Genomic DNA, 6,191 nt, shown 5'->3' with positions numbered 1-6,191 from the left:
TTAAACATATGTTTCAAAAAAAACCTTTTCCTTTTTTTATGAAATACATTACATATATTTTGAAATAATGATTTTGTTTAGGAAAGAATTAATGAGTTATGTATGATATATGAGTAATTTTTGGAAAAAATGATTTATTAGCCATATCTAGGGGACCGTAATAATAATAATAATAACTAGTAGGAAACCCATGCAACGTACGGGAACTTACCTATTTATAATAGACTAAAATAATTTTATGAAATTTTAAATTGATTATGAAACTATATTATTGCGTGAATTGCTCTTATCCTTTTGAGTTACAATTTGATGAATAAGCCAGATTTAGATATTGCAAAAAATAACAACTAAAAAGTTCTGATGTTAAAATGTTCGAAAGGGGAAAAAAAAAATCAGAAAATTTACAGGCACTGCCTAGAAATTATTGAAACAAAACAAAATATATATGACTACCAAAAAGAGAAATATAAGAGAAAGATAGGTTACCTTCAAGAGAATAATCCATAGTTATAACAGTTGAAATTTGCTAAACTGTTTCAAATATTGCAAAAAATTGAACCCAAAAATTTAGATGGTCAAACTTTTAAAAGTCAGAACATTCAGAACCTACAAATTATTAAAAAAAAAAAGTCATTATTGCGAGACAATTTCAGTAAGGATGGAAAGCTTTTCTAAGTTTTTTTTATCCAATTCTTCCTAATTGATGAAAAATTTGGTTCAAACATTGTCGAACACTTTAAAGGTGCAAATAATATAGGCTTCCAACATAATCTTTAATTAATAAACAAAGAAGCATGACACCATAAGAGAAAACATAAGATAACATATAGTGCATATACCTTACTCCACAGCTATGAGAAAATATCCACACAAAAGAAATTGAAAACTTGTACATACGTCTCCATAAGGTAAAGCTTAAGGTTATATAATCTAAAATAATATAGAATATAGAATCTTTGAACCACACAAAAAGTTAGCAAACTTACTACAATACTTGTAGTTATACTATATGTTGTAAAGTACTACTCCATACAAAACAAAAGCAAAAAAACTAATTTACAAAAAGAGAAAAAGCAATAGCAAGCATACCAAAGAAATTGAAACTTAGGGTTTTCTCTCTTAATGGAGACAGACAGAGGAGATTGTTTTAGGGTTTTCAAAGATTTTGTCTCTTATATATATATATCTATATATATATATATATATATATATATAAAAGAGAGTCCTAACGGACAGAGGAGATTGCTTTAGGGTTTTCAATGATTTTGTCTCTTATATATATATATATATATATATATATATAAAAGAAACTCCTGTTAGGACTCTCTCACTATTTAGTTTTAAAAATTAAAATTTTTTAAAATTAAAATGATGATGTGAAAAATTGTGGGAGTTTCAAAACTTTCGGTTTAAACATTGTCGAACACTTTGAATGTGCAAATAATATAGGCTTCTAACATAATCTTTAATTAATAAACAAAGAAGCAGACACCATAAGAGAAAACATAAGATGACATATAGTGCATATACCTTACTCCACAGCTGTGAGAAAATATCCACACAAAAGGAATTAAAAACTTGTACATACGTCTCCATAAGATAAAGCTTAAGGTTATATAATCTAAAATAATATAGAATATAGAATCTTTGAACCACACAAAAAGTTAGCAAACTTACTACAATACTTGTAGTTATACTATATGTTGTAAAGTACTACTCCATACAAAACAAAAGCAAAAAAAAAAAAAACTAATTCACAAAAAAGAGAAAAAGCAATAGCAAGCGTACCAAAGATATTGAAGCTTAGAGTTTTCTCTCTTAGTGAAGACGGACAGAGGAGATTGCTTTAGGGTTTTCAAAGATTTTATCTCTTACATATATATATATATATATATATATATATATAAATATAAAAAAGAGTCTTAACGGACAGAGGAGATTGCTTTAGTGTTTTCAAAGATTTTGTCATATATATATATATATATATATATATATATATATATAAGAGACTCCTGTTAGGACTCTTTCACTATTTAGTTTTAAAAATTAAAATTTTTTTAAATTAAAATGATGATGTGGAAAATTGTGGGAGTTTCAAAAGTTTCAGTTTTATATATATATAGATAATAATAATAGACGAAACGTTTGACTTTTTGTTGACCGCACTTCATTGCACTATGTGGTTACATAAATTATTGTCATGTCTACATTTAAAAAACACTAAACAATTGTTTCTTTTGGGATTTTAGCTTACCATTTAGTTCAATTCATTTCACAAGATACTAACCCAAACAATTGTGCTTTTTCATTTAGTTGATTCAATTTTTAGTAACTAACTAACTACATAAGATACATATATTAAAACAAAAAATTGTCATTGAGAAGAAAACATAAGTAAGGTGTACGGAGAGGTAAAAAAATAGCAAGACTTGGGTACAGTACTTAAGTGCTGTTCCTTAAGTTACCTTTTTAAAATTTTGTCGTGTGAATTTTTTCTTATGTAATGGAAGTTTATTTTTTAGTTAAGTAGTTATAAGACTGAATATTAAGAGGATAACTTTGATGGCACTACCACCGTCAAGCAAGCATGGGCCAGCATCCCACAACCGGAACTGGTAAAGGTATTTTGAATAAACAAATTTAGATTTGATTATTTTGGTTAGATTGATCTAACAGTGTCTGTGATGATTTTAAATTTTTGGTCTCTCTATTCTTTTTGTTTTTCTTTGCTTTCAAATTACTTCTTCTTCGTTTTCAACGGCATCCATTGGCGTGCTCTGCTCTGCTCTGCATCTTCTTTTATACTTTCTCCCTCCCTCTCTCTCCTACTGTTTTTCTCTCTTTTTCATGTGAAAGTTGAAACTAGATTCCTCAGTAAAAGACGTGAAGCATTCAAATCTACTTTTTGAGAAACGTGTAGCCATTGAAAGAGGATAATACAGAATTTTGATTAAAAGATAAAGTAGAATGAAATATGATAAAACAAAAAAGGAAGAAATAGGTGGAACCGTGGAAGAGATAAACTAAGAATGGACCCAATAATTAATAATTTAATAGTACTTAAGAATGGACCCAATAATTAAGTCCTCATGTTCACGTCGAACCTCCTTAATTAGCAATTCATTTTCGTGACAAGCAACCTGTCATAAACATGAAAGGACTTCACATGCACTTCAAATTCGTATAGTGATTTAATTAGTGGGTGGTGATAGCCATATTTAGCTGGTTGTGACATGCAATTTATACAAAAGTATTGACTGTTTATTGCAGTTTTTTTTTATGGTGATCAATAATTCGAGCATGTAATTATGATGGACACGTATTTCAAACGAACAAAAAAGGAAGTTTCTCTACCATTTCAGGACCATTTGTCTTTCTTAAAGTAATGGGATGCAGAAGAGTGATATTTGAAGCGCATGCAGAGCAGAGGTGGTACCCAATTCTCTGCAAGATACAGAGCTCTCGATGACGAAAATTTATTAGGCGTGTTGGAGTCCTCCTAACTAATAAAACGATACTATTTATACCAATGTGACATTATTTGGTGAATTTTTTATTTCATATACTGATTAGAAAGCTGACTCATACACTTAAATATGTGACATCGTTTTATTAATTAGAAAGACCACATAAAAGGATCTAATAATTCTAAGATTATATTTTTTCTAATACCTTTTCTCGTAATTATTCTATATGGTTGATACGACACTCAATTGTAAAAACAAACGTAAAAACAAAAGTGGTCGGTGATAGATAGCCAATCACGTGCAATCTGTCACATAAAAGGATGGCTGGGTGTGATTTTAGAATTATTTGGACACATAGAAGAAGACATCCATTTGATTTGGGTCCATTGAATATCTCTGTAACAAGAAATGCTAATATAGAAGCATATGACATACTTTAGCAAAACATGCAGTTAATGTTGCAGACTGAAAATTATTGTTGGGTTGGAATTAAGATTAACCCACATTTCATCACTGCACCAACTAACAACTAATGTACAAGTTTATCTTTTGCGTCATGAATAAAAGTTGTCTGTATCCTTAAAAAAAGAAGAATACAATAATAGTGGTTCATTTACAATAAGAAAGTTAAAATTTTGATTTATTTTTTGTCGTTTCATTTCGATCTTCCAAAAAAAAAAAAAAAAAAAATAAATAAATAAATGAGCAAGGAAATAGTAGGAAAAATAGTAAATATATAAGATAATGTAGTGTCAAGTTTGTGGAGGACATCACATGACTCTTAGATGAGATTAACCAAACAGATAGAATATACAGGTTGTGGAAATATTTCAAGACACTTCTTTTACTTCTTTATTTATTTATTTTTTTACATGTGATGACATTTCTACTTTGTCATATTCAAAAAGAAAAATTGAATGTACATAAAAAAAAAAAGAAAAGAAAAAAAAAACATGTAATGTTATTGGTGTGGTTAGTTGTATATAAACATGTAATGTTATTGGTGGGTCAAAATGTGAACTAATAAAACTTTTCAACTTTTTGTTGTTGATAAAAGCTTTTCAACTTAATTGATGTAAAATTCTCTGTATATATAGCTTGTTTAAAAATATTTTGTGATCAGTAAATAGTTTGTGGTTGGGTTGCGGAGGACATTAATATTCCATGAGACTTTAGATGAGATTAACCTAACAAATAGAATGATTTGAAATGCTAATAATAATAAAAAATAAAATTTAAATGTATTTTGGGGTATTAGCACTTTCGTTCTTCTCACTCCACTTGGGTTTGAGCAGAACATTTAAAATGAAAAAAATTTGTAAAAATGCTCAAGTTGAAAGGCATTTCTTGTCTTTTTAATCATGGTGACAAAAAGTAGAACCCTAAATCCTTATAAATCATATACAATATGAGTGTTGTCCAATCAAGAGAATCATATAAATAATATATTCTCAACTTCAATTCCAAATTGAAATCTCACAACACTCATCTTGTTGTTATTCCTGTCGAGAGTGGCCAAATCCACCGCAATTCGATATTTTCCTTACACAACTAGACAAATAGAATTCATGGTTGATAGTTACTTGTACAGATTTAAAAAGAAAAAAGAAAGAAGATGAATATGAATATGAATTTTATGACATATGAGCTTGGTTTGTGAAACATCCCACGTGACCGAAGCATGTTTTGCCAAACAAGATAGAAAGGTAAATAGGATTCTGGTTAGAGAGAAGTATTTGTCAATCTTTATCTCATACAATTATAGTATGTACCTCGCAAATAGCTGTTTGGAAAAATTAGGAACAAGAAGAATTATAGGTTCGGTACACTTTCTTCGATATGCATTTATTGTGTACTAGTTTTACTGAAAAAGAATCGTTGCTTTAATCATGAAGATACCATGCATGTGACCTAATTTAGCCAAACAAGGTAGTGTAGGATTTAGGTAAATTTGAAAGTTAATATCCAATGCCTCCCTCACTTGTGGCAAAAGTGAAACCCAAAAAAAAAAAAAAAAAAAAAAAAGTATATTCAATTAGTGTCATGGACCTTTGTGGCCATAAAACCAAAATGAAAAAAAAAAAAAAAAGAAAAAGAAGAAGAAAGAAGGAAGAAAAAAAAAGACATTCCAGTTTAGTGAAAAATTAGGCTACATTTTTTGGGGGAAAATCTCCTAATCAGAGAAATTATCTCTTGCTAATGTTATTGTTTCGTTGACCTAAACTTTTCAATTTACCAATCACTAGAAAATGCAAAAAAAATTCCTCAAACAAACAGAGCGTAACATAATTACATTGACAAATTTTTATTCAAATATTTAGGCTCAGTATTTATTTGACTGTAATCTCTTAAACATAATTACATTGACAAATATAGTAAATCCCGTGTGCATAACCGATGCCAACACTGTGATATTCCTGCTCCATTTTCGGCTAATTAATTTATCTTTCATTGGTAAGAAAAAAAATGTGAAATATCATGCAGCAAATTTTCTGTAGATTTGAAAATTGAAACCATTATGAGTTTGTGCAATAAAAAAATGAAGTCAAAGTTACTAGCACGATAAATTCATATTTTTGCATGATTTGACGTGATACGTTAAGGTAATCATGCTTCTTATTTAATTAGGAAATTGAGTAAAGCATATATTATTCACACCTTTTTTCCTATCAAGGATTTAGCAGAATTTTGTAATGACCGAGAAAAGATCATTTCCATTTGCAA

Source organism: Quercus robur, chromosome 7 (assembly GCF_932294415.1).
Source record: "Quercus robur chromosome 7, dhQueRobu3.1, whole genome shotgun sequence".
NCBI lineage: Eukaryota > Viridiplantae > Streptophyta > Magnoliopsida > Fagales > Fagaceae > Quercus > Quercus robur.
This window is presented reverse-complemented; position numbering follows the sequence as displayed.